We start from the raw sequence: 12,965 nt of genomic DNA, 5'->3' as shown, positions 1-12,965 counted from the left end.
GCCTGGAGCTGGCAATTAACCATTTCTGGCGGGGAGGAGGGAGCCAAGGAGTAGGCCAGGCCCTTTCTTACCAGGCCATGCCTAGAAAGTCACACCTGGATTTCACACTTGCTGGGGGTCTGGAGCGTCAGGCTCTGGAGGGGACAGTGCTCTTGCAGGTCTGTGCTTGTGTGCATGAGGGAGAGAGGAGTATGTCTTTAAATCACCAGTAGAAACAACTTTTGAAATGAGTTCCAAGCTTCATTCTTCTGCATATAGGTGGATTAGGAAGCTTTTCAAGTTTGTCCCGGATTTGGACTCTGACTAGACATACTTAGCTCAGGCCCCTCCATGCAGAGGCCTTCCTTCCTCATTAACATGCATCTCAACATGGGATGTTGGAAATTCATTTTGGTTCTTTGCTTTGCGAGGGGAGTTGCTATGTCAATAATTAACTGGGTGACCTTGGGGAAACCCAAAGGCATCTGTGAGCCTTGGTAACTTTTGGAGAAAATAAATGTGAGGTTTTGGCTGAATTGGTGTTTTTCAAAGTACTTGGAGTGTCCTTGTAGCTGTTTCAGGGAGTCCAGCCTTTACACTTGGCCAGTGGGGGGCTTTCACTCATTCTTAATTTACTAATGGATATGCTGGATTGAATGGTATTAAGATTCATTAATCTTATTATGAATGGTATTACCTCTCAGGTGTTTTTCTGAAATCTTTTACCCCTTTGCTCATATAAGATAGAAAACAAAACAACCAAATAAGGAAAAACAACTCCAAGCAAACCCAATACACATGCTCCTCAACTTACGATGGGGTTATGTCCCAAAAACCCATCAGACATTGAAAATATTTTAAGTTAAAAATGCACTTAATCCACCCCACCTACTGAGCATCATAGCTTAGCCTGGCCTACTTCAGCGTGCTCAGAACACTCAGTTTATGGTTGGGCAAAATCATCTAACACAAAGTTTATGTTGTAATAAAGTGTGGAATATCTCATGTAAGAATATATTGTACTACATGTCGCTAGCCCAGGAAAACATCAAAATCCAAAATTTAAAGTACAATTTCTACTGAATGTACATCATTTTCACACCATCCTAAGTCGAACCATGGAAAGCTGGGGACTGCCAATAATAATGGAAAACTCAAGGACAGTTAGTTTGGGTCCTTCCTTTCCCTTCCCTACCCTGCCCTGCCCCTGCCCCTGCCCCTGCCCCTGTCCTTGCCCCTTCCTTTTCTCTTTTCTTTCTTTCTTTCTTTCTTTATTTTTTTTTTTGAGATAAGGTCTTGTCTGTCGCCCAGGATGGAGTACAGTCACGCAAACACTGTGGCCTCAACCTCCCAGGCTCAGGCAATCCTTCCACCTCAGCCTCCCAAGTAGCTGGGATTACAGGTGCACACCATACCTGGCTTGCATTTTTCTTTGTTGAGGATGATACATCCTCAACATATATAATGAACAGATATTTTTGCTATTAAAATTATTTTAATTTGATTGATTAATTTGATCAAGAATCTTGGCATTCCATAAAGATTACCTTTTTTTTTGTATTTTTCTGCCTTGAATGAGTTTAGGAATCTCTGTGCTCATGTGATCTTCAAGATCAGGTTTATAAGTGTATGATTTACATACTTATTTCCTGGGTTTGTTGTTGTCTATTAGCAGACTCTATCAGCTTCAGTCTTTTTAAACACCCACTCACACCCACTCCCCCAAATGCAGGTGTTCCGGTCTCTGTGGCACACACTGAATTGCACAGATGGAGCTGCGGGGGCCGGGCTTCAGCAGTGCTGGCAGCTCCCTGTCCTTTAGGAACCCTTGATCTGCATGGGTCGAGAAGCTCTGGCCAGCCTGCAGTGCTCACTTGCTTCTTGCTGGCTAACAGTCACTTATTTTTGTTTTGTATCTGACGGCCACCTGCTCAGAAGATATGAATTCCTTCTGGGCCTGGTTCAGTCCACAGGTTAGTCCACCGTCTCCCCTTCCCAGAGACTGCTTTAGGAATGAGAGGGTGTGACCCAGTTCTGGTCAAATAGCCCAGACAGAGTGTGTGCTGAGGAGCTTCTGGGAAAGCCTCCCTCGCTTTTAACAAGAGGGAGAGGACCAGCTGCACGCCCTCCCTTTGGATGCACCTGCTCAAGGTGGCCAGCTGTCTCCTGTTGTGGCAGGGCTCAGCCAAGGCCATGACCAGCTCAGGGCCTGGCCCATGAGACAGGAGCAGCACTGGGCAGCGGAGGATGTTTTGGAGCTGCTAAACTTCCCTGTTCCTAATTGTCAAATGGGTGGTGTAGGCTTCCAGTTAGAGCTAAGAGCATTTTGTTGACGGTGGACTGTGTCTGAGCTGTGCTCTCCCCACAGCCTTTCCCGCAGAAGGCTTTTTTTTCTGTGCACTGGGCTCAGGTTAGGGGAACTGGGAACTAACAAGGCTGAGGGTTATCCTGGGACTACCCCCATAAGAGGTAGGGAAGAGGCAGGTGTTGGGTGATGGTGGAAAGAAAGTAGGGCCTGTGGCAAAAAGCAAAATATGGAGGAACCTCAGAGAAGGCCCCTCTTGAATAACCCACAAAGAGGGCTCTTGTGGAACTTCCGACTCCTCTACTACCATCTAAGCCCATCTGTGGAGCCCCCGGAGGAGGGGGAGGTCTGGCTGGGCGGGTGTGCTCCTTACACCTCTCCGGAGTTAGAGAAGAGGTTGCCAGGAACAAAAGGCCACAGCCTAAAATAGAACTTGGAAGAGATGGTGGTGAAGCCCCAGACATCCACGTCTGACCTAGCAGTTGCTAATGGACCCAGAGGAAAAAGAGAAGGGGCATTTCCTGGAGAAATCAGCACACACCCGGGAAGCTCTGCTTCTAACAGGCTTGTGAGAGGCAGAGGAGGGGGAAGGACAGAGGGAAGGACAGAGAGCCCCAAGGCAGTGAGGGAGGTGGAAACCTGCCAAGTGCGGAAAAGTACTATGAGAAGGGAGTCTCAAGTTACAGCATTCATGAAGCAGAGTGGACAGGGGCCCGGCTGCCAGGGGAAAATGGTGCGATGTGGATATTACACAAAGAAAGCACAATTGCCATTGCATCCTAAGGAGTCCAAATCTGGGCTAGTGAGGGGAGGCTGGGGTAGGGGAGTTTTAGCTCAACGTAAGGGAAGACGCTCCCCAACCGCCACTTGGTGTTAGGCTGAGCTGCTGCGGGAGGTAGTGACGCCCTGTAACCTGTTTTGGTGCTGGGTGGGGGAGGATGTCCCAGACAGTTCTCACACACTGACTCAACCATTTGGACCCAGGAGTCTGTGTTTCTGGGCATCTGCAATTCCTGAAAGAACCCTGAGAGCTCTGAGAAGAGCTCTGAGAAGTTGAAAAGGACTCTGGAAGGCAATCTCTGCTGGACCCCGGCATGCAAAAAACCACAGCTGGGGCTTCCTCGCTGCCAGTTCTTTCTTGTCCATGGTCCTTGGGTATTTGGTCAGGCAGAGCAACCATGTATGAAGGGAAGGAGGCTGGAAGAGGGAGGAGGGGAGGGGAGCAAAGCCCAGCTTCACAGTTAGCAGCTGTGTGGCCTGAGTCATTCCTTACTCTCTTAGTCCTAATTTCCTCATCTATAAAATGGGTCTAGAAGTTGTCTTACTGGGTCAGATGTACTGTGTCTAGAGAGGGTGCCAGGAAATGGGTGCTAATATCATAAGAGAACAAAGAAAACTGGCCACCCTGACCAATCCTGCATAGGTTTTGTTATAGGATTCCACCTACTGAACCAACACTCCAAACTGGGGACAGAGCCTGGACCCCTGGCCATGGAAAATTGGGCTAAAGGGAGTAGCTTTTCTTTGGAAGGACGAGCTCATCCAAAGTCCATATTCACCATATTGTTTCATTTCACCGTACACTAAGCAGAGTGTCTGTGTGCAGGAGCAATAGAAGGACAGACTGACTCAATAAAACTATAATCGAGTCCCTTGGCAGTCAATGTCTGGCCTCCAGGGCTTGTGAAAAATAGCTAGTGTTTGCTTAACGTTAAATGCATTCCAGGTAGTGTGCTAAATGATATATGAATAACTCTATTCTTCCCGTTTTACAGATGAGGGAGCAGAGTCATGGGAGGTTAGGTGGACTTGCCCAAGGCTTGACCCTCTGCTGACACTCAGTTTCATAGGTGCCCCAGGCATAGAGCTGCCTAGTGAGAAGAGAGTCTCCACAGCCTCAGGGCAGAAGATTTGGGAGGACTAGAAGCAGAGGTGCTGATCTCACTGCTCCTAGATCTGCAGAGCTGATGCTGGATTTGGGGAAGGCTCGCATCATCTTCCTTCCAGGTGGTCCAGGTGAATAAACTCCCCCAGCAGTCAAGACCACAGGTCCCCCAGCCTTGCCTGGAGCTTCTGTTACTATAAATACATGCTTTGTAGACATTCCAAGCCATAGGGGATGGACATAAATTATACACCATTGATAGCAGCACACAAATTCTAGATGCCTGGGTGGCTCTGGGGAGCATGAGAAGTCAGGGGAGGATGAAACAGGGGTGTGTGCTACTCTTCAGCTGTGGAGTGAGGAATTTTCCACAACACAGCAGGAAGGTCATGGGCATTACTCAACGCCAGTGCCTGTCCCTAGAGACAAGTCACCAGAGCTAACCTAAGCCTTTGATCTCTTCTGAACCCCCTCCACCACCTCATCCCTCAACTCAATGTCAGCAGAAGAAAATAGAGACCCTCAGATGAGCACCCTGCATACCTCTCGCATCCCTTGCAACCATCCTTCACCTGTCCTTTCCTTCCACTAGAGGAAGGGGAGTTAATTCTCTCAGCTTGTGCTTCCAGTCACTGTCCTCCTATGTCCTCTGGGACTCTAGATCATCAATTAAGTCTCTGTCCCATGTCTTCCAATTTTCCCCTCCTCCTCTTCCCACTAGCCAAACCTTTTGTGTACAGAACAGCTTTCCCCTGCAAACCACTCTCAGCCTCTCCTCACATCACCACCAATACTCCGGAAAGTGGTTTACTTTTACCACGACCTGCCATTATGTCTTCATTTTCCACCCACTTCTCCATCTGCTAAGAGGTGACTTTTACCTGCTTTTGTAGCATTGTGGCTGGCCATGCCAGCCTGGAAGCTGGTCACCAGGTCCAGTGGCCTAATTTCCATGCTCATTCAGTTCCCACTGCCTGGACTTTTTAGCATTTGAAACCACCCTGTCCTTCTGGACAATCTCCCTTATATATTATTCTCTGGTAGTCATCCTACATGCACTGGGGCTTGCATTCTTTCTTTTTTCTGTGCATCCTTTACAGAGTCCTCTTTCTATGCTGTTTCCTGGGCTGGTGATCTATGGTTGGCAGCCTCCAATGAACCACCCTCCTGTTATTCACATCCTTATGTGGTCGCCTCCCACATTACACCTGGGTTTGCCTATAGGACTGAGCACAGGAGAAGTGGTAGCAATAGTCCCAATATTGAGTTATAAAAGTTATGACCTTGGTCACTCTCTCACTCATGGGTTGCTGTTTTAGGGGGAAGCCAGTTGCCTCCATGAGGAGCCCTGAAGAGAGGCCCATGCAGTGAGGAACTGAGGGCTCTTGCCAGCAGCTGCTATGTTAGGAAGCTTAAAGGCTGATGCCTCAGCCCCAGTTGAGCCTTCAGATGTTGGCAGCCCCAGCTGACCACGTGGCTACAACCTCACGAGAGGCCTTGAGCCAGAGTCACCCAGCTAAGCTGCTCCCAGGTACCCTCAGAAACTGTGAGATAATAGCTGCTTGTTATTTCAAGTTGCCAGGTGTCAGGGTAATCTGTTACTCAGCAATACACCAAGGCATCATTTGCAACCCTCTCTCTCCCATCCATTCTCTGCTCTCTTCCTGGTTATTGATAAGAAGCTCTGTGGCCTGAGCACCATAAGCAGAAGGACTGTTCCTAGCAGGGATTTAACACCAGCATTTCTCCTCAGCCATGAGCTCCATTTCCACCTACCTATTGGTCACCTCTGTGTCACACTCAATGTATTCCAAATCAAACCTTCTTTCCACCTCAATTCCTTTCCACTTCCTGGACTTTACATCTTGGCTACTGGTTTCATTATTACCCTTGCCACCAAATCTGGAAACAAAATAAGTTCTGACAATACTTCTTCCTCTTCCGTTCTGCCAGTCCTCATCCTCATTGCTCCACATCTGCCATCTTTCATCTGTGGCTCCCATCCCTCTCATTTCTTGTACAGATGCTGCCCCAGTCTCCTAATGAGCCTCCTAGCCTCCAGCATCATCCCTCTCCAATCTGTCCTCCACCTGCGGGAATTCACTTTGGAAATAGCAGGTCTTCACACATTACATCCCTGCTTAAGACTCCCAGACATTTTCCATTGCCTAAAGTCTGAATTCCTTCATCCATATCCCAGGCTTTCTGCAAGCTTCCCCTGCACCACCTCTCTATCTTCCAGCATCCATCCTTCTCCTTCTCCTTCTCTTCCAGACTGACTCCAAGGCCATGCAGACAAATGCTTTCCTGTTACCTTTGTCATGTTCTCCTTATTCTTTTGTTACTTCTTTCTCCTTTTTTCCCCCTCAACATTTTCTTCTGCTTATCATCATCACACACATTATTCAAAGTCCAGATCAGTTGCCCCCCGACAGTTGTTGATCCCCACAATCAGAGTTCGTTACCTGCCCTCCAGCCCCCAGCACTCATCCCTTTGTTTTTTTTGTTTTGTTTTGTTTTGCTTTGTTTCTTTTTTTGAGATGGAGTCTCTCTCTGTCACCCAGGCTGGAGTGCAGTGGCGTGATCTTGGCTAACTGCAGCTCCTGCCTCCTGGGTTCAAGCGATTCTCCCACCTCAGCCTCCCAAGTAGCTGGCACTACAGGTGTGTGCTGCCACACCCAACATTTTTTAAATTTTTAGTAGAGACGGGGTTTTGCCATGTTGCCCAGACTGGTCTTGAACTCCTGGGCTCAAACGATCCTCCCTCCTTGACCTCACAAAGTGCTGGGATTACAGGCATGAGCCACCGTGCCCAGCCCCTTTGTATCTGAATTCCCTAAATTAATGCTGGGATCTCCCACCAGATGGGAAGATTTGTAAAATCAGAGGTGGTAGATGATGGAATGAATGAAGGAGACTTGTCCAAGGGGGCCCTTTTATTTAGATTCATTTCCGTAGAATCAATTGGCCAACATCCATGAAGCAGGTAAAGCCACACAGCCAACCGTGGAACAAGGTGCAGTGGATACATTTTCAGGCTCACCTTTGTCCCTCACCTCTCCCTCCTTCTCTGAGTTAGATGCAGTCCCTGTTTCCTGCTTCACACCGTGGGCAGTATCTAGAGTATGTGCAGAGCCTGTGTTCCCAGCAAAGCAGAAAGGCCCTGTTATTGTGCATGATTCTCCTGACCATTGCCCAGCAAGTCAATCTTTAGCTTCCAGGGCATTAGAACTGCCTAGTCCACTGGGCATTGGTCTGTGTGGGGTCGGGTGAGATACCTACTCCACAATGGGGCTGTGGAACAGCTGGCTCTGCTCCCCCTGCAGCTCATATGGGGGACTTAGCAGATGTCATTTGCCACCTGGTTTCTGGTAGGGGGATGGTGCAGTGGTTTTCCAGCCAGATTACCTGGAGGTGAATCCTGATTGGAGCTAAAGGTCAGTGTGAGCTTGTGCAGCCACACTATTTGAGCACTGGTTTTTCTGTTCACAAAGAGGTAGTTGAACCCTTCAGATCCTTGTGAGTCACTGAAGCTGAGGTCTTTATCACCATGAGCTCCATTTCAACTAAGCCTCCTTGAAAGAGGGCACTGACAGAGTGAGGGATTGCTGTGCCAGCCGGGGTCAGGCCAGGGATTGCCTCTTTGCTGCGCAAGCTCATTGGACATCCTTCAATGTCTCCTGGCCCTGCCGGGTAGCTCTGTCTCCTGGAATGAGATGTCGCGAGGCAGATTTACAATGTCTGGCCACGGAAGAGTCTGAACCTTCCCGGGCCTGGCCTTCTAGATGAAGGCAGACTTCTGTAAATTGGTGTCTGACGTCAGTCCTCCCCAGAGACCCAGGAGATTAAGTACACAGCATTCAAGAGGTTAAGTCCCCAGTGCCTCCAGGAACAGATTCCAACATGCAGAGGAAGCAATATTTCAGGCGAAGGCACCGAGGGTCTGTGGACAGGGTCCCCCTCTGCTGTTGCTGTGAGGAAGGGGTTTCCTCATTAATCAGAGCCTCTAGGGGCGAGGGCCTGGCTCAGGAGAAAGCACAAAGGATCCTCTGTGAGGGCTGGGCTGCGCTCTTCAAGGGGTGTAGGGCTGAGTAGACTTTGGAGGGAAGTTACAACCTCCCATCTGTGTCAGTGCTTTTTGTGATAATGTCTCTGAACATTTGATTTTTTCAGTTTAAAATAATTCTCAAAAGATGGCTAAAGTTCTATCAGGAAAAATGAGAATTTAGTCAGTAAAAGTCATTTGTAACTTCCCTAAGTGTTAAAATTGTGTTTTATTTATTTGGCTCTGTTCATTCACCTGCCATCAACAAATTGCCAATCCACATAGTAAAAATATATACTTCCTGGCATAACTGAAAAACAAAACCAAAAACAGGCTTATTTTTGAAAACTCAGGGACTTCCAGATACATATAGTTGCTCAGTGATCGGCATTTGGCTCTTCCCCACTGAAAAAGAATGTGAGAATTTTAAAAACATTCATTCTGAGGACACAGATAAGAGCAGACAGGAATTCTGGTTAAGGATTGGGGGGTAACTGATTTTGCGGAACACGGAGGGTTCTGCCGGCAGTAGGCTATTCCTGTGAGCAATGAGTGCTTCACCTGATCCCACTTGAAGGGCTTTGCACCCAGAGACACCAGAAATTAAGCAGAGATTGGGCTTGGGTCTGAAAATGAGGGGATAGCTGAAAGTCTACCTCTAGAGCAGTCAGACCCCAATCTCCTTCTCCCGCTCCACCCAATCTGGGGACCCCCATCCCTGTTTTCCTCCCTGCCCCCTCCTTGCCCTTCTGCTTCCTCATCCAATGCAGACCAGAGGTTTATTCTCCAGATGAACTGAGTGGTGATGGACCAGGCCTTGGCAGGCTGGGTGACACAGAAGATGGAGACAGGGATTGAAGCCAGACTTGTGCCAATCAGTGGCTCTTCAGTCCCCATCCCCAGAACAGCAGCAGGGCACCTCTATCCCAGGTAGTTAGAGAACTCTTCTTGGAGAGTGTCAGTAACCCCAGAAAAGACAGCGATATGGTTTGGCTATGTCCCCACCCAAATCGCATCTTGAATTGTAACTCCCACAATTCCCACACATCGTGAGAGGAGCCCAGTGGGAGGTGATGGAATTATGGGGGTGAGTCTTTCCTGTGCTGTTCTTATGATAGTGAATGAGTCTCATGAGATCTGGTGGTTTTAAAAATGGGAGTTTCCCTGCACAAGCTCTCTCTTTGCTTGTGCTGCCATCCACATAAGATGTGACTTGCCCCTCTTGCCTTCTGCCATGATTGTGAGGCCTCCTCAGCCATGTGGAACTGTAAGTCCAGTAAACCTCTTTCTTTTGTAAATTGCCCAGTCTTGGGTATGTCTTTATCAGCAGTGTGAAAATGGACTAATACAGGGATACTAACATTTGGGGGACCAAAAATTCTATGACCCCCTGGTGAAGCCAACAAGTCTTTGAAATCTTCAACACTCACATGTAATACTTTCAATCAGTTTTTCAGAGCATTGTCCTAGGTATGAGGACAGCCCAAAGTCAGCTGGCATTTGAGGAAAGGATCCAACATGAAGCACAGAAACCAGGACAAACAGAAAAAGGGGACCCAGAGAGGGCAGTGCAGCCAAAGTAGGACACATACAGAAAACTTTAAAAAATAATATACCCTACAGATACTATACTGAGTGATATATGAGAAAATGTTACATCTATAAAACAAGGACAGAATGCCATGGAAAGTAACCAGACCACAAGAATCTCAAAATTAAAGGCAGGCAAAAAAAAAAAACAACAAAAAAAAACCAAATAAAATAAAACCAGAAAACAACAGAATGGTTAGAAGCTAAAATCAAGTAGAACAAAAAGGTAAAGGAAAATAGAAGAGAAACCATAAAACAAATTATAGGATTTATTCTCAAGGCCAGTCTGCTGACCTATAAGAGTTCCAGAAACAGAATGGGGGGAGGAAAGCTTCAAAGATGTCATGCAAGAAAATTTCCCAAAACTGAAGAAAAGGGGTCTTCAATGTGATTATGTCTTAGGAAGATGGGAAGAGGGTTAGTGAAGGGAAATTCAAAAGTTAATGCCTACAGCTAATCAATTAAAAATTGCAACATGAATATAGTACCAAAAATATGAAAGTGAAGGTGAGAAGAATTTCCTAGAAGTGTTAATGACAATGTTTGTCTGTGGGTAGAACTGGGGGTGGAAAGGGTGAAATGGGACAGCTCTGTATTACTGTTGTCTTTTTAAGACTTACTGTTTCTTGACTTTTTAAACTTAGTATTATTTTGAAAAAAATAAAAAAGTATTTAAGAAAAGGAACAGGCATAAATATTAAGAAAATACTGCCTCCACATTCCGATTTTAATATACTACAATACATCCTTCTAGATATATTTTTATGCATATACAGAAAAACATTTTCTTACCATAAAGTTAATACGCATGTTGCTAAATGATTTATTTAACCTAAATACTGAAATCATCTGTGTGCCAACAGAAATATTCAGAGTGCTCATACATGGAAGTCTCACTATAGATACTGCAGAAAAGAATGAGGCCCTGTACAGTTCACAGCAATAAAGGCTACGTGAATTGAGTGCCACGAGGGAGAAATAAGCAGGCTGAGCTGACCCAGGGAGGCTTCTCAGAGGAGGTGTTTTTGGGAATCACCCCAAGTCACAAATGGGAGGCCTCAGCACCCAAGAGGATGAAATCAGCCCAGGATCATTCCAGCCCTTGCCGCCCACAGTCACTGAAGCGCTTGTCTGAGTCTTGCTGGAAACATGGGCCCATGTTAGTGATTACGTGCCTTGCAGTAGCAGACTCAAAGCTTTCTCTGCTGAGAAGTTTCCAGCAGTTCCATCAGTGTGAGCCAGGAACTGATGACCTGAACGACCTGGAGCATGGTGAGGTCCCTGCTGCTGGAGGTTTTGGGAGAGGCCAGGCTGCCTCTCTGTGCTGCTGGCAAGCGATTCTGAGTTTGGGGTGGAGGGCATGCCCTCATGACCTTCCATGTGGGCTGATGCCCCCAGCTCTGACCCTACCAAGTCAGCTCCTGTCTGTATGTTCCCAACTTTAAAAGCCAGGCTCTCACTTTTCCTCTGCCTTTTTGCTTTTCATGTTTCCTTGCTGATTCAGGCTGTGGGTAGAGTCAGTTCCTTGTACCTATAGGACCGAGGTCCCTGTTTCCTTGCTGTCTGTCAGGGTAGGGCTGTTCCCAGCTTCTAGAGGGACCCACATTCCTTTGTTTGCCGCCTCCTTTCTCTGTCTTCAAACCAGCAAATGTGACCCAGTCACTCTCACCTGTGAGTCTCTGCTTCTTTGCTCCTCTCTTTCTTGCAGCTGGGAAGGGAGTGCGATTGTAATTACAATGGGCCTACCTGGATGACCCAGGCTAATCAGTCACCATATCTTCAGGTTAGCTGGTTAGCAGCCTTAATTCTGTCTGCAGCCTGAATTCCCTTTCTCCAGCAACACAACACTCACAGGTGCCAGGGATTAGGACCTTGACACTATTCTGCCCCGTCCACTCTCCATCCTTCCTCCACACACTCTGCCTCTGCTGAAGACTGGGGTGGGGAACTTCAGCACAAAAAGTCAGAGTGCTTTAGTTAGCCTTGCAGAGAATGCTCATGCCAGAGAAAAAGCTACACTGTGGGAAAGCAGAAAGCAGCAGCCTAGGCCTGCGGTTCTCCAAGGAGACTTCCAGGACCAGCAGCATCACCCCAACCAGGAACCTGTTAGAAAGACAAATTATGGCCCCACCCAGACCCACTGAATCACAAACTCTGGGGTGGGGCCCAGCAGTCTTGGTTTCACAAGCCCTCTAGGAGATTCTGATGAGATCCTTTGCTCCAGAACAATCACCCTGCTTCTCTTGCTTTGGTTCTGGTGGGCCCATCAGGGAAACTGCAGGTAGGGTCCTCTGCATCGTGCTTGGCCCAAGTAGTTCTTTTTAGACCGCTGGTGCCTCCCAGCCACTTTGTGCCACCCCTGGAGGACTGGGAGCTCAATTTCCTCAGAAGCCAGGCTGCTAATGCCCTGAAAAGGTAACATGACCCAGAAAATCGACCAGCAGGAACTGAAAAGTCTTTGGCAGGGTCTCCAGGGAAGCCTGCCTGGCTCCTGGCTCAGACGGGGATGCAGGAAGGCAGGACTGCAGGGGAGGAGCCTCAAGACAGCTGCATGCAGGACCTGGGTGACCTGAGTTTTGTGGTGCCAGCTGCAGGGCTTCTCTGCATGTGGGTCTGTCTCCATGACCAGAGATCTTAACCTTGGAGGATGATGTGCATGGAACTCCTTGGGGTTAGCAAGCACCCAGGCGGGCGAGGGGAGCGGCAGAGCAGGGGGGCTTTCAACTGGTGCAGTGGCTCACCGCTGTAGTCCTAGCTCTTTGCAAGGCCAAGGCGGGCAGATCACTTGAGTAAGGAGTTCAAGACCAGCCTGGCCAACATGGTGAAACCCTGCCTCTACCAAAAATACAAAAATTAGCTGGGCGTGGTGGTGTGTGCCTATAGTCCCAGCTACTGGGGAGGCTGAGGCAGGAGAATTGCTTGAACCCAGGAGGTGGAAGTTGTAGTGAGCTGAGATTATGCCACTCTACTTCAGCCTGGGCAACAGAGTGAGACTCTGTCTCAAAACAAACAAACAAAAAACAAACAAAAAAACTTTTCTGAGAATCCCAGATTCATTCTTCACCTAAGTGTCACTTAAGACATTGGGCCTCACACTTGACTGCCCATAGGAATCACCTGGGAGCTTTCAAAAGTCCTGATGCCCAGGTCACACCTCAAAC

The sequence above is a fragment of the Theropithecus gelada genome, chromosome 9, assembly GCF_003255815.1.
Source record: "Theropithecus gelada isolate Dixy chromosome 9, Tgel_1.0, whole genome shotgun sequence".
Classification (NCBI taxonomy): Eukaryota; Metazoa; Chordata; class Mammalia; order Primates; family Cercopithecidae; genus Theropithecus; species Theropithecus gelada.
The sequence above is the reverse complement of the archived record's forward strand: the minus strand, read 5'-3'. Positions refer to the sequence as shown.